General features: G+C 35.7%; 2 long non-coding RNA genes across 6 annotated transcripts; both read left to right on the forward strand.

Moving 5' to 3' along the window:
- Positions 1-11,586: 11,586 nt before the first annotated feature.
- On the forward strand, positions 11,587-24,257 carry LOC110894859. Of its 5 annotated transcripts, XR_004880656.1 has the most exons (8): positions 11,587-12,126; positions 20,341-20,434; positions 20,540-20,629; positions 20,715-20,830; positions 20,948-21,465; positions 22,697-22,792; positions 22,882-23,635; positions 23,851-24,257. It is a non-coding gene; the product is annotated as an uncharacterized LOC110894859 (long non-coding RNA). The 5 variants fall into 5 exon arrangements; XR_004880654.1 differs by lacking the exon at positions 11,587-12,126 and having other exon boundaries at positions 20,322-20,434; XR_004880658.1 differs by lacking the exon at positions 11,587-12,126 and having other exon boundaries at positions 20,322-20,434; positions 20,962-21,465.
- Positions 24,258-24,727: 470 nt separating this feature from the next.
- Positions 24,728-25,279, forward strand: LOC118487179. The gene is made up of 2 exons (XR_004880661.1): positions 24,728-25,079; positions 25,160-25,279. It is a non-coding gene; the product is annotated as an uncharacterized LOC118487179 (long non-coding RNA).
- The last annotated feature ends 215 nt before the right edge of the window (positions 25,280-25,494 follow it).

Here is a 25,494-nt window from a genome sequence, read left to right on the forward strand (position 1 = left end):
CATGTGTGCAAGCTTAATAGGGCTCTATACGGACTCAAACAAGCACCCCGTGCTTGGTTCCAACGGCTTAGTGCTTTTCTTGTGCAACTTGGTTTTAATTGCAGTAGATCCGATCCACCACTCTTCATTTATAAAAAGGACCCGATTCAAATTTATTTACTTGTGTATGTTGATGATGTTATTCTCACAGGTAATAACATGCACATTGTCAAGGAATTTACAAGTAGGTTGCACAAAGAATTCAAACTCAAGGATCTAGGAACCTTAAGTTATTTCTTGGGACTTGAAGTTTCACATACTCCTTCAGGTCTTTTTCTTAGCCAAGCTCGATATGCTTATGATATTCTATACGAGCGGGACTTCTTGACTCCAAACCGGTTGCTACTCCGCTTACCACAACTGACACTTTTGTCTCTACGGGTACTCCTTTTCATGATCCCAGTCTCTATCGCTCGTTAGTCGGTGCTCTCCAATATCTCACAATAACCCGACCCGACTTATCTTATGCTGTAAATCAAGCAAGTCAATATCTCCACAACCCAACCAATTCACATTTCCAACTATTCAAACGGATTTTACGTTATGTCAAAGGAACTCTATCCTTTGGATTAACCTTTGATAAACCAAAAGAAACAACACTAGTTGGTTACTCGGATGTCGATTGGGCTCGGTGCATTGAAACAAGACGTTCAACTTATGGCTATTCAATCTATCTTGGAGGAAATTTAGTCTCTTGGAGTGCAAAGAAACAACCAACCGTATCTCGTTCAAGTTGTGAATCTGAATATAGGGCAATGGCCAACACCGCGGCAGAAATTATTTGGCTTACTCATTTATTACGGGAACTACATGCACTTCCACCGGGACGTCCGACTCTCCTTTGTGACACCAAGAGTGCATTATTTCTAAGCCAAAACCCACTTTCACACAAACGAGCTAAGCATATAGATAAGATTATCACTTCGTACGGGAATTGGTCTCCACAGGTCATCTTTGCACAAAGTTTGTTTCAACCAAGCTCCAGGTAGCCGATATCTTCACAAAAAGTCTTCCACGACCACTTTTTGAACGCTTCCGTCTAATGCTTCGAGTAGGACCTCTACCTGTTTCGCTTGAAGGAGGGTAATAGGCGCCAACATCATTTTTAAATTTTAAATTGCTATTTACTCAATCTCTTATATTTGTAAAGAGATAATCTCTCTACTCAATTAGCTGGTCTCCACTCAATTAGCTGGTCTACTCTTGTATATATTTAGAATATTGTTAATGGAAAGATACACAGAACTTTGACCATTCCCTTTCATTATCAATCCTAAATTTTAATCTTTTCTTCATATCTAATATCATTCTATCTTTAGTGTTATGTACTTGTTAGAGTTAAAAAATAGGCGTGTTGTTCGGGATGGATAACGGTCTAAGACTAGAAGGTATGGGAGCCGGCTGAGGCCCGGCTAGGACCAGCGTCGGTCTCCCACACCGCCCCCTCCCTCCTGTCCCGTCGTCCCCAGCAACCCACAGCCGATATTGCCGCCCCACTTTCAAATATTATATCCGTTGAATAACGGATAGTTTAATAAAAAAAATTTACTTTCTCCACTTTAACTATTTATCAACCTCTTCCATTTTTTTATACCATTTCACATCCATTTCTCCTAATCTTCTCCTACTCTCGTCCATTTTTATAAAAAACACTCCCATTTTTTTTACCATCATGAATCCATTCAACCCAAACGACCCCAACCCGAACAATCCTAACTTTTTTTCGAGTCCCGCTTACACTCCGACTATGGATCCTTCGTGGGGGTCTCCACCATTTACGTTTTCGGGTTTCCAATAATCACCTAATGCCTTCAATCAAATGTCCCAACTTCAACAATTGCAATAATACGAAGCACTTCAACAATTCATGCAACGCAACTCAGTTCAACTTGATCAATTCCAATCGCAACCGCCAACTTCGCAACCGCAACCCTCGGTTCAACTTGACGATGATGATGAAGTCGTCCCCGAATCGCCACCTAAAGAACTCAACCGCAAAAAAAACAGGGGGAAGGGGAAGGCGTTGAAACCGAATCCGACACCGCAAAAAAAAGCGGTTCGAGAGCAAAGGCGAGAACGTGGACAAAAGTAGAGGAGGAGGCGCTAGCAATAGCGTATGTTAAGGCCTCAACTTGCCCGATTGTCGGTATGAACCAAAGTTAATTTTTTTTAATTTAAATTTAAAAAGAATTATTTTTTAGTTTTACTAATGCAATTTTTTTTTTTTTAATTTTAGGGAACAATCAAACGGGTTCTAGTTTTTGGAAGGCATGTACGGATAGATTTAATAACCTTATGGGGAAGGCGCGGCCCGTGATCTCGATTCCGTATCGGGGAAGTGGCGGAAAATGAACAAGTGCGTGAATGATTTTATCGGGGTTTATAACCCACTTTACATCAACCGTCCTAGTAGGAGTAGCGACGAGGACGTTCTTAACCTTGCGATGGCTAAATGGGAAACAAAAAATCCGCCTTTCCCGCACCTCCGAGCATGGAACGTTTTAAAGAAAGAACCTAAATGGGCGCCGATTCCAAATGAGGTCGCAACCGCCAAACGGACAAAAACTTCCGAGTCCGGAAGTTATAGTACGGGAGGCTCCACCGCTCGTTGTCAAATCGACATAAACGACGAACCGGAATATGAGGAGGAGCCCGTTCACGAGATCGAACGTCCCGGAGGAAGGGACTAATCAAAAGAAGAGGCGGCCAGAAAGCGCAAAGGGGCCGGCTCGAGTGGAGGGGGCGGCTCGGGTGGAGGTGGCGGCTCGAAGGCGTCTTCGAAAATGGACGAGTTAATTTCCGAATTCCGTTCGTTTAAAGACTTTGCGGCCGAAAAATATAGTCACAAGAAAAACGTGTCGGCCGACTATGCTCGAGTGGAGGATTTTAGGATAATGAGGTTGGATCTCGACTCGGTTCCGGAGGATGAACGGGAGGTGTATCGGAGGATGAAGGAAGAGGTGAAGAAAAAATGGACGTCGTAGGTTTTTTTTTTAATTTTTAGGAAATGTAATTTTTTTTTATTTTTCGGAAATGTTTTTTATTTTTTTTATTTTTAGGAAATGTAATTTTTTTAAATGAATTTATTTATGTTGTTTTATGTAGTATTTTTTAATTTTTATAAAGTTTTAATTAAGTTAATAAAAAAAACTTAGAAAATTATAAAATAATAAAGTGGGGTAGGCCCATCCTTCACCCCCTCAAAAGTGAAGGAGACCCATCCCCCACGAGCCGGTGATGTAGCGTCAACGTGGCGGCCCATCCTCGTGGGGATGGGTCTCACCATACCCTTTAGTCTAAATGGGTAATGTTACGACTTAGTCAAAAGGGTGATTGGCTGACTTCTTTAAAACACTTATTTTTTACATCTTTTATGGAAAAATAAACAAGAATTGTATATAATTAATTAATGTGTCATTCTGACCCATTTCACTTTTAACTAATTAAACAGTAATCTCCAAATCTTCTTTTGAAATTAAACATGCATCTTAATCATTATTTGTAGTGTAAACACTATTTATCAATAATTGTTTGTTTTTTTAATAAAATGCTTTATGAGGTTTATTATATATAATAAGATTTGGGACGACTTTCAACCCATTTAATTCTATTCCATCCAAGGTTTATTTTTCAATGTACCTGTTTGACTTGTTAGAGATAATACATAACCCGAAGAGACTCGTTCAAAAGAAAATGGGCCGAGATCGCCACCTATTAACTATACTTTCATTGTAATGAGGGATAAAAGTGTACCATATTGCAAAGATGTAACCGGTGGCTGCATTGCCAAATACACCAGCTAGGACTCCCACGGTATTAGACAAACCAAGCAACACCCCCTATTATTTAACATATTAAACATAAAGATCAACAAATTTGAACCATTTGTTGCTTGTATCAGTTATGGTAGAGCCAGTCTAGATGCTCAAAGGGTATCAAGGGGCGATATCATGATGATTCTTACTAAAGCCGGACGGTAAAAATCCAAAGTTGGTTAAATGGATTAAATTACTCTAAATTTACAGAATTTATATCCGACCCAAACATTATGTTTTTTCAATATTTAGAATAAGAATATAGCTTAATTATTGGGAATTTCAGAATCTAATTAGGGGGTACGGTGTGGAGCGGTAGAGGTGGGTCGGCACCGATCGGTGACCACCGCCTTGGATTTTTACCGTTCAACAATGCCGATTTTGGGGGAGAAATCGGTTAAAGCTCACCGAATTGGGGAGAGCGAGGGAAGGGGAGAGAGAGAGGGGGTGTGTGGTGGGGTCTATACCTTCTCAACCAATCATACATTTTTTTTAATAGTTTACCTATTCCAAAGTGTCTAACCACTGCCAACATTTTTAAGCAATAGGTAAACATAATAGGTAAAATGACGTGACACTGTTTGATTGGTCGATTTGAAAGTTTACCTATTGAAATATTGAAAGTGTTTAACCACTCTCTATACCCTTAGAATCATTAAAATAATTAAGCACGGACCTCACTACATGCCATGCAAAAAACTATTGCAAGAGAGTCAACATGGATAAATTGAGATAAAGTAATCCAATTAACACGCTCAATTACATTAACGTTTTTTAAAAAAGAGTTGCATTACCTGAGTTTTTTTAGGGTAAAAAGGATAAATATCATTAGAAATAAAAGCTATAGTCAAATAAAACATTAAATCTTTGATACATTTTCCAGACATTAAATCTTTAAATTTATGTTTTTTTTATCATGAATAAATCATGTATTTAAATAGAATCATAAGGTTATTTTCTTAAATTTATTTTGAATATATTTAAAGTATTACACCTAATTTTTGGGTTAATGCTTAACATCATAAAAGAGTAATCGATAGGCAAAACTAACCTTTTTACCAGCAAAACAGTTAAGAGAATAATTATAAAGAGGGGAAAGATCGTTACCTTCTTCTTACCATTGCCACTTGGCTTTTCTTTTTCCTGGATAGCCATATCCGTTAACTCCGTTCCACCCTAAATCGCTACTTCTTCTTACCATCATCAAGCTAGTGATTCTTATAGAGTGCTCCGTGGTCGCTAGTCTCAACAGCCAAATGTTAACTATAAGAAGGTTTTAACACCAACAAGCTCCACAGGTCCTATATTGTTTTAAACAAACAACAAGCTCAAAAGTTTTATGTTTAAATCGGCCAAACCAATATGTTAAACATGGTAGTTATAATTACTAACCCAAATGGATTCACCAACAATATTTATTGGATTCAAAAATTTAGTTGAAAGAAGATAAAGATTGTTGCCAACTATCTCTTTTTCTCCCAGGCTCCATCTCAAAGCCTTGAATTTGTTTAAAAGGGAAGGAAGAAAAATCTAAAGGACATCTTCAGACTGATTCAAATAGTAGCTCTTAACAAATTGTCTATTACAATCTTGTTTTTCTGAACTCAAAATAAAAAAAAAAAAAAAAAAAATCGCAAATATGAGTAAAATGGAAGGTTTGGGGTTACAATTTGGTTTAGATGGGTTTGAAATTCAGGATGCAGTGCCTTACAAAAAGGTTTGAGAATCTGTATGCAGTACCATAAACTCATTTTTAACATCAGTCAAACTCCATTTAGCTTGGTATCAATATAAAGAGCTCATTGTGACATCATTTTGAGTTGCACCAACAGTTGAGTACAAAATTCTAACAAAACTAAGAACACACATCCATTGATCCAGGTCCAAGATTCTTGGATTTGCAGACTCATAAAATTAAATAAAAAATAACAAAAACATAAACATGATTTAAAAAACTCACTAGTAGGCAGTAGCAGAGTAGTTCTATTCATAAGTTCTTTATCAGACCATGAGTTCTTCCTATGATGGAATTATGTATTCCTTTTACCTTTGCCTAGCTTTATTTATATTGATCCATGACATAAGCTTGAATTATAAATATGGTTAGGTTTGGACCCATTAGGCCTTTCAGCCCCTTCTACCACCAGCCGGTAACCAAACTTATTTTAATATAATCCTAACTCCATTTAGATCGGTATTAATCTAAAGTGCTCATTGTAACACCAATTAGATCCCACAATATAAAACTACTTGTAAAAATCATTCAAAATTCATTGGAATATATTAAAACATTAGTTTTTTTTTTAAGTATACCCAATGAAAACATGGACTTGCCTTTGTTGCTGCATAACTATCTGCCTATCCTCAATAAGAGTAGACTACAAGTATCAAAGATACCGCACATTCCAAGTCGCATTGAAACAAAAATTGTCAAATATACTTACCTTATAAACATGGTTGAAGCATTATCGAGCACTTTGTATGCATCTTGAAACTAGTAAGGAAAATGACTAACTCAAGATGATCAAAGAGAAAATCAAGTCCATCACATTAATCAGTCAAAATCGTTTGAGTGATTGTCTCCCACATTATAGCCTTGCATATATTTGTAATTAAATGTGTTTCTTAGAATTAGCTTTCTCTTCTTGTATTTATATGTCTTATTTTAATAGACAAAGCATGGTTGATCAATTTCTTATATGGTATCAGAGCACTTATCTCCACCGAGAAGCTCTTGATCCTGCAACCATCATTTCTTTAGCCAACACTCCTAAACAAGTCTACCATTAGCAATGACTTCTCCTCCATTCCCACTTCAACATACCGACCCTTCTCTTCTTCCGTAGATTTCAAAATCTCATATCTTCTTTTGCTTCATCTATTTCATCTCCGTTTACATCTTCAACTTCATCAACTTCTTCTCTTTCTTAAATACCACACTCATCCACTGTTAACCAAGATTGGACTTATCCTACGGTCGTCCATCTTGTGGGGGCATATTAAGGAAAATGACTAACTCAAGATGATCAAAGATTAAATCAAGTCCATCATATTAATCAGTCAAAATCGTTTGAGTGATTGTCTCCCACATTATAGCCTTGCATATATTTGTAATTAAATGTGTTTCTTAGAATTAGCTTTCTCTTCTTGTATTTATATGTCTTATTATAATAGACAAAGCATGGTTGATCAATTTCTTATAGAAACCTCTCACCCTTAAACAACATGACAAAAAGCAAAACATAATACATGTACTGCAACAATAAAACATGGAACTAAAACCTAAAGATTGTAAAAAAAAAAAAAAAAAAAAACCCCTCTTGTAACCTGAAACATATGATGAACTATGAACACTGGAAGTCTCAATATAATGTATCAATCAATCAAGTGTTAGTTTATTTATATTTTTCTATTTCTTTATACTCAATCTTATTATAATTTTGTGAAATGACCTTTGCAACAATTGTTCATGTTATGGACCAATGTAAAAAGGCAGTCTGTTGTTTTCCAAGAATGAAAAAGATATACAACTCTATTTTATTTTAGCAAAATCAAGAAGCTTTCGTCACCCAATACACCAATTTTGGAACTAAAACTAAAAACATTAAAAAAGACATTCAAACGCAATAATCATACTTTTTTTTTAAAGATTAACAAAATTTTGTTCCATTTATCTGGACAACCAAACTGTTGGCCATACAATTCACCAAAGTCATACAACTATTACATCACCTTTATACACCAAAACTAAGTAAATCAAAATTACACCAGTCTCCCCATGAAATATTACCATTCTTAACTCTGCTTTTCATCCACATATACCCGAACATCTTGATTTCTTCCTTCATTCTGATTACATGAGGTTGTTTACCTTCGAAGACCGCCTCATTTCAGCTGCTCCATATAACCCATATGGCCGCTTGAGTCACCAAACTCACCACTTTTTTCCACCCTTGTGAGCCATTGTTGCACTTGTGGATGTTTGCCAAGTCCTTTAACTCAAGTGCATAAACCTGTTGTATTCTACACCAACGAGATACAAACTCACAAATCTGATCCGCAATAATCATACTGTTTTTTCGTTAACAACAATTAGACATAAAACATAACATAAAAAATTAAAAAATATATATGGGATCTAATCTTGCGAATTATTAAGTTATTCGATAATAACGGGGATAGAGTGTTACAACTCAAATTTCCGGTTTACGTTTAGTTCTGAATTTTGCGAGTAAACACGGGACAACATGTGAGTGGTTTAACGTTTTTACTTCTATTTTTCCCGTTTGACAGGTTCGTCGCAACGCACGAATCCTAGATTGACTTAGTTATCAGGTAAGGGGTTGGTTAATGCTAGTTTTTAATTACTATAATGAAAAAGAAAACATCAACACGATACTAGCTTCATGAACCCATGATTGAGCCTGCGTGGGTATCTATTGGGAATTTTGATAGTCTTCCCAAGGGAACGCATCGAACCCGCATGTGTATCTGATGAACCTGATACGAGCATGTCACATCTCAATTTCCACGTAACCTTGTAGAAACCTTAAGCCTACATTCATACAATTTAATTTATTTACCATACATTCATACAATCAAATATATCATAACAACTAAAATTAGTCACTAAATCCTACTGTAAAATCCAATTTTAATTAAATTGAGAGAGATGGAGGGGGTGAGGGTAAATATTAAGCTTTGTTTTAAATTTTAATTTAATTAAATTGGTAAAAGGACTAAACTGCCCTTAGGTGAATATAGTTAACAGAAAATTTTAACCTTGTTAGTTTTAAAAGACGAAAGATGTACTGAGTTTTCCAAATAAAGGATTGTGACTGTAATTATTGAAATTAAAGATTATCCATTACAATCCAATAAAATATAAATAACGAAAAGTGCAATTTACCCAAAATAATAACTACTTAAAAAATAACACCTGTATGAATTAAAAAAACGACACCTGTATAAAAATAAATATGGGTGTATTTCATAAAAATAGCTAAAATTATGTGTGGCACGTCATAACCTATATTAGCCAAATAACTTGTAATGTAAACTAAAAATCATCATGTAGATTATACTAACATGCGTAACTTACGCGATACGTGTAAAGTTATTCTATCAACAGGTAAAAGGAGGCATTTGTTAGCATACAAAGGCCAACCAAGCGAAGCTCTTTTGGCTCTTTCGTGAAGTTCAATTGTATCGATGTCAAGTAATTTACATAAATTTAATAAAGAGTAAATTATAAAAATTGTCTTTTATGTATGTCACTTATTGCAAACTGTGTCATTTGTCTTCAATAATTAAAGAAAACGTACTCGATGTTTGCATACCCTTGCAAGTTAAGTCCTTTAGCCCAAACTCAGTTAATTTTTTGTGGTTAAATCTGAACAAATGGACCCTACATAAGGGTATTTTGGTCATTTTACTCTCATATGGGGTCCATTTGTTCAAATTTAACCATAAAAATACCCTTATGTGTGTTCCATTTGGTCAGATTTAACCACAAAAATTAACTGAGTTAGAGCTAAAGGACATAACTTGCGAGGGTTTGTAAACATCAAGTACGTTTTCTGTATTTATTGAAAACAAAGGACACAGTTTGCAATAAATGGCATGCATAAAGGACGATTTTTGTAATTTACTCTTTAATAAATTACGCAATACATGTATCATTATCTTGTAATACACATGATATGTCGTATCACATGTAGTTGGAGTAGTAAATGCACACACATCGGTCCAAATTCAAATGCATGAGCATGATGTAGTTAACAATTTAGCACATAATGAAATAATTTATGCACAACTAAAATTGATGTATATCTAGTATCTACCTTGTGCTTATCATCTTGGAACTGTACCCATATCGTTTATAATACATCATTTCTTACATCACTTTCCTTTCTTAAATGCATGCATATATAGCCTACTCACTCACTTGCACTCGCACTCGCACGCGTGCACACACTCCAGACTAGTAGCATGGATGATAATGAAGATGTAGTGATAATTGGAGCTGGGATTTGTGGATTAGCAACGGGTGGCGTAGTAATGAAGAGATCTGAGAGTCTGCGAAATGTCACGGGGGCAGGAATCGCAGTGCGTCCAAACGGGTGGCGAGCTCTGGATCAGCTTCGTTTGGCGGAGATCCTCCGCCACACAGCTGTCCCTCTTAATTGGTATCTCATACACTATTTTCTTGGGTTAATTTGTAGTTACATGATCTTTCTGAACAACAAATTTTCACCCGAATTAAACTCAAACCTAATTAATTTGCATTTAAGAGGATTTGAACCCAAACTACGTGTTTGTGAGGAACAACCATCAGTACTACTAGACTATGTACAAGACCATAGGCACATGACTTTCATTTACTTAATGTAGTTTTGTAATAGTGCAGATATAAGTCAGCATCTACGAATTACAATAAGCGTGAGAGATAAATTAACAAAAACAAATATAAATTGTAATTGTACTCATCCATCAATATAAATCATATGTGTATTACTTATACACATCAAAATGCGTATACGTACAATCTGTGTACAAAAGTACTACTTCTTTTCAAACTCAAAACCTTCTTGAGTTCTTGTTCTAGATATGAACACACCTAAAACCATCCCCAACGCGTGTTTGTTGAACTTGATGGGTGAGAACATGGCACCAAGAGACGAATATATTTTTCCACAAATGTCATGTGCAATCTTGTCCGTGTGACAATTTTAGGGATAGCGTTTGTGGTGACGTCCACGGATGACTACAAACTAGTGGATGAGTAAGGTTTTTTTTTTTTTTTTTTTTTTTTTTTTTTTTTCTTATTCTTCTTTTGATATTTTTAATAATTTGTAATATAAATCTTAATAAAACCTGAGAGATTATATAATTTATGATGTGGGACATTCTAATTTAAGTGGTATATACAGTACTCTACCATCAAAAAATTAGAAGTTTAGATCATGCATAGTGTAAATCGTTGTGTACTTATTTAGCTAATTACGTGATTGTGGCTACTGAAATCTTAAAATCTATAATTTTCAATCATATACAATATTAATATATTATATTATATGATATTTGTATCTTACTTGTTTGACATTAAAAATTAAACAGCTTATTATAATATAATTTGAAAAAGACAAGGATGGTTAATGGTTAACAGTAAGGAATTACTGTTTTACAAAATTTGTGAGGATGATTGTGGGTTTTATTAACGCAAATGGTCGTGTTATACCAATGTCTTTTATGCATACATCTCACATTCTCACTTTGTTACATTTAGAAGCATTTTTGACATTTTAAAATCATTTACATATTATATGTACCTTTGATTTCAAACTATTATATATGTTCGCAGTTTACTAGTATTCTAAACTAATAAGTTGCCAATGCTCTCTGACCATGTATAGGGAACGAGACATATCTCTTGATCGAGGGAAACAAAAAGAAACTTCATTGTAATTAAGTTGATGTAGTTAATCGTATATATAAGTGAAAGTGTAAATACAATATTGCTTAACAACCGAGCGTACATTGTGACGTTATGCACGTTGTAAAATTGAAAACCTGATCTTGCATGTTGAAAAACCATAATCACACATGTTATAGTAGGTAATGAAGCATGTTATAATCTATATACTATATATAAGCATTTCCCATGTACAAAATTGTAATTTTCCTTAAAATTTTAAGATGGGATATCAAAAGCCAGTTAAAAACCATAATTTTTGACAATTCTTTTCCCTTTCTACCCTCCTCTCCCTTCAACATCACAGTCCATTACACAACCCTGCGATTACACAACCTCTCTCTTCATGAATTAGCAATTAATATCATTAATCTGCCATTTGAATGCAGAATTCGACGTTCCCAATCCCCCAACCGACGAATCACAAACGTTCCCGTTTGCCGTTCCCACCTTCCAATTAAAGAGAGGTAAACCCTAGCAACCAGATCCCCCATTCCAAAACCTGCAATCGCTACAACATAACCGAAGCTACTTTCTGTCCAGAAATCTCCAATCTGAGAAAAAAAAAACTTGAAATTCATTCATGGCAATGGCGAAATACGATCTGACACCTCGAATTGCTCCAAATCTGGACCGGCATCTCGTGTTTCCGCTGCTCGAATTCACTCGGGAGCGTGAACTATACCCGAACGATCAGATTCTCAAAGCGAAGATCGAGCTTTTGAACAACACTAATATGGTTGATTACGCTATGGATATTCACAAAGTCTCTGTACCACACGGATTATGTTCCTCAAGGTAGTCAAAGTTTTTATTTATGTTAGGGTTTTAGTTATTGTTTTTGGCTGTTTTGGTTGGATATTTGTGGTTTTGGGTTGTGTGAATGAGAACTTATGTTGCTGTTTGAATTTTGTATGTGTTTGATATTTGGATGAATTTATTGTTGGATATAATGTTCAATTGTCGATTATAATTCAATGTTGCCGTCAAGGTACGACCCAAAGAGTTACACTTTGGGCAACGAACATTTAGCGGTGTTTTAATCGTTAATCACCGGATCACGAAATTATAAGCGTAATAAAAGAAACGGGTAATTATTTAGAATAATTACGGACAGCCAGATTAATATTATAATTAATTTGTTAATTATGATATATATATATATATATATATATATATATATTAGATAATTAAAGATAATTATAAGATAATGACAAAAGGATTTGTAATTGGATTACAATTCTTTATTTTTAGTTAAAAGATATATATGCATATCGGATATAACTTCTTTGAAGGAATGCTCCATATATATATGATATACGACACATGGATCAAGAATAAGAAAAAAAAGGATTTTGGGGTTTTGACTTTTTTTTGCTGGTGGACGGCAAAACAAACACGGTGAAAACCGTTTGACTATATACTCCTCATTCGTGAATCACAGAAGGATAACCGGAAGATTCAAGATTCCGGTGGCGAGTACAACTCAACCTTTAGTTTCTTCGTTTACGCAAAAAGGTAAGTAAAGTTTTGAACTTTATTTTCTTTAGTTTAAAGGTTTCGTTTGAAATTGTTTCAAACGAACAAATATGATTTCGTGGTCAACGATCATCTAGCGAGATCGTTCGTTGAACCAAGGTGTCTTTCTTGGATGTCACGATTCTTTAATTTTATATAACCTATTTTGATTGTAATAAGATCACTGGTGGAAACGGTTTAGAACCGAACCTCGTGTACATGTTTTCCGCTGCGTTCAGTTTATTTGACAAATTGATAAAATTATTTTCTAAAAGTTACACGAAATTTCCAACAGTGGTATCAGAGCCAGCTTACAAATCAAAGTAGGTTTATTTTTGATAAAATAGTTTATAGGATTGCATGCTTAAAATCGAGTAGATTTGGCATAGGAACTTGTCGCGTACAATAGTTATAGGCAAGTTTGTATTAAGGCCAAAACTAACACTTGTCAAAGTCTTCTTTGAAATAATTTTTGGCCTTAACCTATTTCGTTTAGCTTAATGATCGTACTATGCAAATCCGGGTTTAGAATTTTTTTTATGACACGCGTACTAAATTAGTTTTTTTTTAGCTACGCGGTTAAATAAATTAAAAAGTTGGAAATATTGAAATAATGATTTTAATATGAAAGCGATATATATTTTTTTATTAAAAAAAAAATCAGAACTCATTAAATTTTTCCAATCGGAAATTTAAACAAACAAAAAAAAGGAAGTTTTTTTTTAGGATTGGATCCAAGATTAAGTGGGAGCACAAAAGGGTTTGTGCTACACTTAATGGGCTCGGTTCACGTTCTTGGGCTCGAACGAACCGAACATACTATGAACCCGGAATTGCATATTTATTTATTTATTTTGTGTTTTGCCATGAGATGTTTATTACGCCATAAAATTAATAATTAATACACGATCATTAAAACGACAATTTTAATAAAAGGTTTATTAAGTATTGGATAGGTAATTAAAATAAACAGTTTATTTTAAAATACAAAAATCAAAATTGGTTTTACAAAAAATTAAAAGTTAATTTGAAAACCGTAATTAATAAATGTTATTAATTAAAATAAATTTGCGACACGACCAACTTAGATTAAATAGGGTATTTAAAATTAATCGGTCGAGTGATTGAAAGGTGTTTCAAGTCGTCACAAATTAAAACGTAAAATTGATTTTTACAAAGGAATTGTATAGCCTATGTTCATGCCATTGGCCGTACAAGTATTTTAAAACGACCCGAACTGGTAATTTTAAAATATAACCCAAATTAAAATCGATATTCTACGCCACCCTAAATTAAGAACACCCGAACTGATCTATCCGAACCCCTGGTGCTAGTGTTTACCCTGCATCCAGGCCTACGGTTTTGGTTAGGGGTAGTTCCGCGATTTCCATGCTTACATGGGCCGGGCTACAGTTCTGATTTGAGGACAAATATCACTTTTGCGACACGAGAGCGAATGTTAGTGTTTACCCTGCATTCGTCTTCTACGGTTGTGAAAGTGGGCGTAGTTGGGGTTAACGTACCAATGCTTGACACTACTCGTCATGCGACCCCAAACCGAGAATTGTGTAGTTGACACAATTGGTGATCGTCACCTACCCTTCAATCTATGCCAGTGAAGAGTGCTAAGTCCATTCACTGAGTTATGGGGAGATGGGATCTCATCCTAATTCCTAAAATTTTGTATATCTTGGGTCAAAATTGAATTAGGTTAATGCATGAAAATTACTAATAAAATTTTCTTCTAAATTCTACAGATGTCTACAAACAATTCTGATAACACCAAATTCTCGCTTAAGTCCATCCTTGAAAATGCTAAACTTGATAATTCTAACTTCATGGATTGGTACCGCAACCTGAAAATTGTTCTCAGGGCGGAGAAAAAGGCTTTTGTCCTTGAAGGACCAATTCCCGAAGCACCTGCTGCTAATACGGGTGCAGCCCGTAGGACATGGGAAAAACATGTTGATGATTCCCAAGATGTGACATGTCTTATGCTTGCTATGATGATTCCAGAACTTCAGAAGAATCTGGAAAACTTGGGAGCATATGAGATGAGTGAGCAGCTGAAAAACATGTTTCAGCAGCAAGCTCGTCATGAGCGTTTTGAGGTGATGAGATCTCTCATTACATGTCGCATGCAGGAAGGTACTTCGGTCAGTGCTCATGTACTGAAAATGAAGTCTTTCGTTGATCAACTGGAGCGTCTAAACGCACCCCTTAGTAATGAGTTAGCTACGGATGTGATCCTTAACTCGCTACCCAATTCATATCATCAGTTCGTAATGAACTATAACATGAATGGGTGGGAAAGAACGATCCCAGAGTTGCATCAGATGCTAAAAACTGCTGAGACAAACATCCCAACTAAGGGTAATCCAGTGCTGGCGATCAGGGAATGAAGAATTACCAAGAAGAAGCAATCCAAGGGAAAAGGCAAGGCGAGTAAGCAAGACAAGGGCAAAGGCAAAAAGGTTGCCACTCCGAAGGCAAAGCCTCATAAAGATGCCAAGTGTTTTCACTGTGATGAGATCGGGCATTGGAAGAGGAATTGTCCCAAGTACCTGGCTGAGTTAAAGCTTAAGAAGCTGCAGATTGGAGAATCCTCAGGTATACATGTTATTGATCTATTTTCCTTTTCGAGCAAATCTTGGGTGTTTGACACTGGATGTGGTTTTCACATTTGTAATGATTTGCAGGGACTAAAAAGGATTAGGAAGCTGAAGCAGGGTGACTTAGAGCTGCACGTTGGGAACGGGCAGAATGTTGCTGTGAAGGCAGTTGGAGAATTTATTCTTGAATTACCTTCTGGATTGTTTATTACTTTAGACAATGTTTTTTATGTTCCTAGTTTGACTAAGAATATTATTTCTGTTTCTGCTTTAAGAGAACAAGGTTTTAATTATGCTTTTGATAATGTTAATGGTAGCATTTCTGCATTTTTAAATGGTGTGTTCTATTTTGAGGCTAAGCCTCACAATGGTGTCTATGAAATAGATACTTCTAACAGTAGATCAAATAATATAGTATGCTCTCTTTCCTCTAAACGTGTTAAAACTAGCTTTAATCAAACATATCGTTGGCATTGTCGTCTTGGCCATATTAACATCAATCGCATGAGGAAGCTCCAGACCGCATGGATTCTAGAATCCACGGGTCAGGAGACTTATGATTTATGCGAATGCTGTCTAAGTGGCAAGATGACTAAGGCCCCTTTTACCGGAACTAGTGAAAGGGCCAAAGACCTGTTAGGACTCATACATACTGATGTATGTGGTCCATTCAGGACTATGTCAAGGAACGGGGAAAGATACTTCGTTACATTTACTGATGATTATAGTAGATATGGATATGTTTATCTTATGAAGTTTAAACATGAAACCTTTGAAAAGTTCAAAGAATTCCAAAATGAAGTACAGAATCAACTAGGGAAAACGATTAAGGCACTTCGATCCGATCGAGGTGGTGAATACATTAATCAAGAGTTTGATGAACATCTCAAGAAGTGTGGGATTATATCCCAACTAACTCCACCCGGAACACCACAACTCAATGGTGTGTCTGAGAGGAGAAATCGAACCTTATTAGATATGGTTCGATCAATGATGTGTCGTACAAACTTACCACACTCCTTTTGGAGTTATGCTCTTGAAACTGCTACACGTCTTGTAAATATTGCTCCTACTAAAAAGGTAGAAAAGACACCATATGAGATGTGGCATGGTAAACCACCTAAAGTCTCTTACCTTCGCATATGGGGATGTAACGCTTATGTTACCAGTGAGTCTTCGGACAAACTTGATCCTCGCGGTGAAAAAGTTGTTTTCATTGGATATGCATATCCGGTTGGTTATTATTTCTATAATCCTGCTGAAAATAGAGTTTTCACTAAGCGTCGAGGAACATTCCTAGAGGATGAGCTTATGGCGCGAGGAATTGGAGATAATCTTGTGGATCTTGAGGAAATTCGAGAACCACAAATTAATCAACCAATAGTCGAATCTGCCTCTCAACAAAATGTTGTTGGATCTGAACCTGATAGGATTCAGGAATCTGATGTAACACTAGGCGTCCGCAGAAGTACGAGGGATCGTCATGAACCTAATCGGTATTCACCTGATAGGTACGTCTTGATAATTGATCAAGAAGAGCCCTCAACCTACAAAGCTGCGATTTCAGGTAATGAATCTGAAAAATGGCTCGAAGCCATGGGCGTCGAGATGCAATCCATGTATGACAACCAAGTCTGGGATTTGGTTGAACTTCCTCCCGAATGTCGGACTGTAGGAAGTAAATGGGTTTTCAAGTTGAAAACAGATATGGATGGAAATGTGCAAACCTATAAGGCTCGATTGGTTGCTAAAGGTTTTACTCAGACTCAAGGAGTTGATTATGAGGAAACCTTCTCGCCAGTAGCCATGCTTAAGTCTATTAGGATTCTACTTGCCATAGCCGCGTATTATGACTATGAGATATGGCAAATGGATGTCAAGACCGCGTTCCTAAATGGACATCTTACAGAAGATGTCTATATGGAGCAGCCTGAAGGTTTTGTAGATCCTAAGAATCCTAAGAAAGTTTGCAAGTTGAATAAATCCATTTATGGATTGAAACAAGCATCTCGAACCTGGAATCTTCGTTTTGATCAGAAAATCAAACAATTTGGTTTTATCAAAAATGAAGATGAGCCGTGTGTTTACAAGAAGGCAAGTGGGAGTTCTATTACTTTTCTAATCCTGTATGTAGATGACATACTTCTCATTGGAAACGATATCCCAATGTTGCAGGACGTTAAATCCTGGCTTGGTAAATGTTTCTCAATGAAGGATCTTGGAGAAGCTGCTTATATTCTAGGAATAAAGATTTATAGAGATAGATCTAAGCGGCTACTTGGACTTAGTCAAAGTACGTATATTGATAAGGTCATTCGGCGCTTTTCGATGCAAGATTCCAAGAAGGGTCTCTTGCCAATGGCAAGTGGAACCGTACTAAATAGTCATCAGTGTCCCAAATTGGACAAAGATAAAGAGGATATGAAAAAGGTTCCATATGCCTCTGCTATCGGTTCCATCATGTATGCCATGTTATGTACTAGACCGGACGTATCGTTTGCTCTGAGCTTGACTAGCAGATCTCAACAGAATCCTGGTAAAAGTCACTGGATTGCTGTGAAAAATATCCTAAAGTACTTAAAAAGAACTAAGGATATGTTTCTGATATTTGGCGGTTTGGAAGAAGAGCTGAAAGTAAAATGATACACTGACGCAAGCTTCCAAACGGATCGTGACGATTCACGATCTCAGACAGGCTATGTTTTTACTTTAAATGGTGGTGCTATAACTTGGAAGAGTTCTAAGCAAAGCGTGGTGGCCCAGTCGACCACTGAATCAGAATATATAGCGGCTTCAGAAGCTGCTAAGGAGGCTGTTTGGATGAAAAAGTTCATTGCTGATCTCGGAGTTATACCAAGCATACAAAAGCCTATCGAGATATTTTGCGACAATACAGGTGCAATTGCTCAGGCAAAGGAACCAAGGTCGCATCACAGCACGAAACATATTCTCAGAAAATTCCACTACATACGGGAAGTTTTGGAAAGGAGAGACATCGTAGTAGAGAAAATTGATACTGATCAGAATCTAGCGGACCCGTTTACTAAGCCTATACCTCAAGTGAGACACGAGAAGCATGCTGATTGTATAGGTCTTAGATATGCTAGACAGTGGGTCTGATTTTGTAATTTAGTAATTTGGTGCATTTTGAACTGTAAACAGTATTTTATGTTTATTTGAATTTAATGGTTGAATGTCTTTTAAACTATTATATCTGTGTTCAAATATTAGTACGTTAAGTATCTATGAATATTGTATTCTAAAATGTCCGTAGTCTATCAGATTCGTGAGAACCAATCTGGTAAAAGACTATTTTGAATTAGATGGTTGATCCATATAATGGATACTCAAAGTGTTGAGAACCATATTCACTGATATGATTAGTTGAATCATATTGGGCGTAACTCGTTTCAAAATGATCTTCATGGATCTTAGTCATAAGACATTTTGAATAGGTACGATCATTGTATCCTTAGACCTGCGGTACATACTAGAACTAACTTAAATGAATGGTTGCTCTTTGATTCTATCTAACGCTGTACGTAACTGGCAGTAATAAGGATAGTTTTGGGAATGATCTGAAGTTTAGTGGGAGTTGTTTGTAGCCAAAGGGATCTGTGCTTCTATATTTAGAAGAAAGAAAAACACTCTGGCGCCTTTCATTGATTTGAACTGGTGTTAAATGCGTGGCCACGCTCGAACTAGTAGTAGTTTGATAAACCACTTTAAATCAGGAACGAAATTAGAAATGGTTGAATAATATATGAGAATGAATTGGATCCATGTCTCATGTTCAACAAGTGTTCAATACAGAGGGATAAATGAGTCGATAACCCGGGCTATAGTATTTGCATAACCAAAGGTTTGATTAGTGCAAAGAATTAGTTGACATAAGTATGTCATACCTTGCCGGGGGCAATATGATGCAGCTAGGCACCCACTATTGTCTACATTGAAACATAATCGGCCAATCGACCAAGTAGGAGATTGTTGGATATAATGTTCAATTGTCGATTATAATTCAATGTTGCCGTCAAGGTACGACCCAAAGAGTTACACTTTGGGCAACGAACATTTAGCGGTGTTTTAATCGTTAATCACCGGATCACGAAATTATAAGCGTAATAAAAGAAACGGGTAATTATTTAGAATAATTACGGACAGCCGGATTAATATTATAATTAATTTGTTAATTATGATATATATATATATATATATTAGATAATTAAAGATAATTATAAGATAATGACAAAAGGATTTGTAATTGGATTACAATTCTTTATTTTTAGTTAAAAGATATATATGCATATCGGATATAACTTCTTTGAAGGAATGCTCCATATATATATGATATACGACACATGGATCAAGAATAAGAAAAAAAAGGATTTTGGGGTTTTGACTTTTTTTTGCTGGTGGACGGCAAAACAAACACGGTGAAAACCGTTTGACTATATACTCCTCATTCGTGAATCACAGAAGGATAACCGGAAGATTCAAGATTCCGGTGGCGAGTACAACTCAACCTTTAGTTTCTTCGTTTACGCAAAAAGGTAAGTAAAGTTTTGAACTTTATTTTCTTTAGTTTAAAGGTTTCGTTTGAAATTGTTTCAAACGAACAAATATGATTTCGTGGTCAACGATCATCTAGCGAGATCGTTCGTTGAACCAAGGTGTCTTTCTTGGATGTCACGATTCTTTAATTTTATATAACCTATTTTGATTGTAATAAGATCACTGGTGGAAACGGTTTAGAACCGAACCTCGTGTAAATGTTTTCCGCTGCGTTCAGTTTATTTGACAAATTGATAAAATTATTTTCTAAAAGTTACACGAAATTTCCAACATTTATCTTATCAAAAATTAATATACTTTGGAGCAGCAACTAAAAGATGTTCATAACCTTAGAGATCTTGCTGGTAGTGAACGCCTTTTTCAAGAGCGGGTCAACCGGGGATCGGCTAAAAGAAACTCAGGTATATACTACACTTCTGGCTCGAGCTGAGCCCGTTCAGGTTACTGGTTAGTTTACACATTTTATCTAACTAACTCTTACCATGTTTAAAACCCACCATCAACAGGAGTTTGTCATCACGAAGTGATGACATATTTGACATAGCAAAGAAGGAAGAGCACATACCTTATGAAAACTCAAAGGTCACATACTTCAGGTATATTATCAATAAGAAAACTAGATATTACAATTCATTTTTTCCTTTGAAACATATGCTGATCATCTTCCATCGTCAAAACCAGCCCTGCTTAGGTGGCGATTCAAAGATGTTAATGGTGGTCAACGTTTCTACAGCACCATCTTTGGTCAACGAGTCAGTTCATTGACCACCTGATTGCTTGATACGTATCATGTTTCGGTATGCATACTGTCAATTCTGCCACAACGCGCGGGTATTTAAGTCTTTAGTATATTTTAGTGGTTTATGGATTCTTTTTGTACTTGTTATATTGATTTTTTTATGAATTAATTTCAGCACCATTCATCCAGATTACTTTCCACCCGAAGTCGTAACATATGAGCAATGGGCACTGTCAACACCGGAGAAAAAGAGCATATTGGGCTGGATCCAAAACACTTTTTGTCAGAAATTATGTGTTTTAAAAGCAACTATTCTGCCAAATATGATCTTCAAGAATATATTATCTCAATACAGATTTAATCTTTTATAAAAACCAAAGTATTTTAGTGAGGTTTATGCACTAAACACACTTGTTGCCGACTTCTAACCCATTCAACATGTTTTTTGGTTAAGCATACCATCTCTGGTAATGTTTTATTTAGTTACTCTTTTGTGGTACTTTCCATTGTAGAAGTTTCTTGTCTTGTATTTATAATATATTCAATGCAGGTTGGAGCTAAACATCAACAAGCATTTATTAGGAGAATTTGTAGAATTCAAAGGGAAGAATGATGATATCCCGTCCTTAAGAAACATAAAGAGGTCGAAAGTTAGCCGTGTGATGATCCAAAAAATAAGCATGTTTGGTTTAGGTACTTTCTAATACCACATGTTTATTTTATCCATCTTAATTTAAGTTTATAGTCTTGGAAATATATTAAACATATGAGAAGTTTCTAAAAAATGGCTAAATGAAAGCATTGAGTAAAGTGTCAAAACAAGTAATCCATAAACACTTTGAACTTTTTAAACAATTCTGGTGACTAAATGCAGCTCATTCAAAGCTTCAGGTTCTATATGCACCAACAGATTACAGGAGTGAAGGGTTTTCGGGTTCAGAGTGGAACGAAGAAACAGTGAGATCGAGCACAGAGGTGGTGTTTCAGCTTCAATAAACTACTGCTAAAGTTGAGAATTAAATTGTCGTCAATAATATCCATGTCACTAAGCCCTTAAATCTTTCTCGCCCTTAAATTTTTTAGAATCGTTTTTGAATTTTCAGAAATTTTTTATATTTCAGAAATTTTTTATTTTTTAGATTTTTTTTATTTTTTCAGATTGTTTTTCAATTTTATGATTTTTTTTTGAAGTTTTAGAGTTTTTTTATTATATATTTTAATATGGATCGATCCGGATAGTGATCCGTCCATTAAAATTATTTGGATATGGATCGGATCACGATCCATTATGTTGGATCATGGATCGGATCATGATCCATTTAAGTTGGATCATTAATGGATCGGATCATGATCCAATCCATATCCATCTATTGACAGGCCTACGTAAGTGCTCACTTGCTTTCTCCTTTGTAGAGGTGGCAAGAGTGGCAATGGTTATTGAGCCAGTCTATAACATATAAACTTTACGCCCAAAATTTTAAATGGCCCCATATCATAATTTGTTCTGTTTTTAAAAGAATGTTATTTGTTTCTTAATTCTTGATATCATATTATTATACTAGATATATTCATATTTAACTTCCAACTCGGTCCCATCCCTAGAAAAAGGGGACACTTTCTTATGCTAATAAACTTTCTAAGACTAAAGTGTCAAATTTAAATTTTGCTTTACGCCCTGAAATAGGTTGGGCAAGTTTGCTTTAGGTTGGGTAACGTGTCAGAACCGGTAGGCGTAGACCGTCTTGACAATTATATATTTCTAATACGTTTGTGGCATATATATATATATATATAAATATATATATATATATATATATATATATATATATATTGTAGGATGGAATCAAAAACGACATTCCAAGCGAGTCATTTGATTTTAAAAGGTTACCAGACTCGAACTGATCTTTAAATCTTTATGATGTAGTGAACGCTGCTGGGAAGCATGAACAAGCGTTCGAGCTTGCCGGAGGATTCGCTCTGTCGAAGTACTTTGATGACAACAGTCTTTTTAAAAGCACTGGTATATTTTATCCTCTGTGTTGACATTTTTAGTCAAAGTTAAATGCCACGGTTGTAAAGGGTTTCTTATTTCTTTTATCTGGATTTTAGGGACTGTCTGGACTATAAGTGCAGTAGTGCACATACCATAACTGTAGCCATCGGCTCCGGCAGGTTGTCACTGGCGTGTGCCATTGCACGGCTGGGTTGGATCGCTGGACTGAAGGTTCGGTTTCTGTTTTCATTTGTAGATGAAACTATACTTATATGAAAGTTGTTCAAAACAATCTTGGTACTTGCTTCTTAAAATTCCATCTTATTTATAAAAACCGATTGTTCAAACATTTGATAACTAACTTATTTGGCTCGCATACAAACCAAGTGGAGCTAGGGTGGGCTCGGAGTATAGTATGTTTACAAACCAAGTCGAGCTTGGTTATTTATCTTTATAAGTTATATTCTTTTAAATATACTGATATATAAAACAAAAAGAAAAATATTTTCAACAAATATATGATGTAAAATTTGCGTCTTAATTTAGGTTATAATCTATACGTATTAAAAATTTGGGCTTCAATCTAAACGTTGGAACGAGCGGGCCAAAGAGTGAACTTAAGTTGTCTCGTGTTCGACCCAACTCTTTTACAAATTATGTCTACCCGGTTTTGAGAGTCCTGAGACTGGGCCTCAAGCTGTTTAGATAGCCCTAAGCAAATTCAATACACCCAGAGCGAATCAATGTCCAATTATAAAATATTTTAAAACTTTTCAGGTGGTTTCAAGTTAAACTTGGTGGAATTGTCCAGTACGCCAATCTTATTGGAGTGGCAATCGGGTACACCATTGCAGCATCCATCAACATGATGTTAGTAACCAAATTTGTAATTTAATTACTCCTCTTAATATTTATAAATTTAAAAATTTAAAAATCTAAAATTAATAATTATGGTAATTCATGAAAACATATAGCAATAAAAAGAGCATATTGTTCCCATGAGAAAGGTCAACATAATCCCTATAAAGTGCATGGGACACCATACCATCACATTTGGATAAAGTTTCACTAACTAGCCGTTTTAGTGATTGAAGGATATTGCTACAAGAGTTGGTGTTCATGAGATTGATTTTATGGAACACACCTCACCTGCATTAAAGGGTAAAGACAAAGAACCCGATATATATGCAGTCTTATACTCTTTCTATAGAAGCCCTCCAAAAGACGGTGCAAGGTTGGTAACAACTACAAAGAACAAGTTGAGGTGGAAATTTCAGCCCAATTCACCAAAAATGGGTCCATTCAACTTATATTTTTCAAATGTTGCTCTGTATTAACTTGTACATCATGTTTTAAGTGGTGTATTTGTTTCATTGACGAATCTATTGTTTTATTCTTTTTTAAAAATAAGGTATTGTAGATGGTAGTGCTGGTGGTAAGTTGGTGATATGTTCATGTCTCGCATTATTGACTCCGCCGCAACGCGCGGGTCTCCCACTAGTTATGTAATAAAGCATGTTATGGTTTTCAACATGCTTGATTATGTCTTTTTAACATGTGTGATTATGGTTTTCAACATGCATGATTAGGGTTTTGAGTTTTACAACGTGCGTAATTTCACAGCATACGCTCGTACGTTAAGGAATATTGTACGTTAACCGGACTCTTTATATAATTGAACTTTTTAAACCTAATCTATTCAATAATTAAATTGCTAAAAGAAAGAATAATGAAAGTTAATTTATATGAAAGAAGCATCTGAAAATCTAGACTAATTCTTAATTGTTCTTCATTTAGGACCCATTGGGATGGTGAAACACGTTGCTTGAGAAGGAAAGATCTTATTGACACTCTTTATGCTGCACTCCCTCCAGGCACTGTAAAGTTCGACTGCCAACTTGAATCTATAAAACTTGACCCGCATTCTAACAAACCAGTTCTTCGGTTAGCCGATTGAAGCTCCTTTGTAGCTAAGGTATAAGCTTGATCTAGTGAAGAAGTGTGCTACAAGTTATTAATCTTCCATTTTGTGCTTCAGTACATGATTTCAGTAGGACAATGATCGATACTTATCGGTGGTTGTAGGTAGTAATTGGTTGTGATGGTGGCAAGTCAGTAGTTGCCAATTTCCTTAACCTCAAACCTACAAAGATGTTTCCGTTATGTGCAGTTAGAGGTTTAACAAGCTACCCAACTAGTCATTCATTCGGCCACCAGTTAATTCGTTTCAGGAAAGATAACATTCTTGTCGGAAGAACTCCAATCGATGATAATTTGGTTTTTTGGTTTTGTGTGCTACCCAACATTCGTAAAGGTTGTTTATTATCATAGTTGTGTAGATAACCCTTTAGTATTACACAATTTATTTATGTTCTTTATAACTATGATGAAGAGATCAAAAGAATTGGGAAGATCCCGAGGCAATACGACAATCAACCCTAGAGTTGGTAAGCGATCATCCCCATTAAATTCGCGAAATGATAGAAAACACAAACATGAAGTCATTATCTATTACACACTTGAGACATCGTGCACCATGGGACTTGTTATCGGGAACATTTAGTAAAGGAACAGTGATGGTTGCTGGTGACGCTATGCATATCATGGGCCCATTTTTGGGGCAAGGTGGTTCAGCAGGGTTAGAAGATGCGGTTGTGTTGGCTAGAACAATGGCTCAACTAGGGTCGACTAGTGTTGGAAGTGGTAGTAAGTTAACAACCCAAGGAGTT

Source organism: Helianthus annuus, chromosome 2 (genome assembly GCF_002127325.2).
Source record: "Helianthus annuus cultivar XRQ/B chromosome 2, HanXRQr2.0-SUNRISE, whole genome shotgun sequence".
Lineage (NCBI taxonomy): Eukaryota > Viridiplantae > Streptophyta > Magnoliopsida > Asterales > Asteraceae > Helianthus > Helianthus annuus.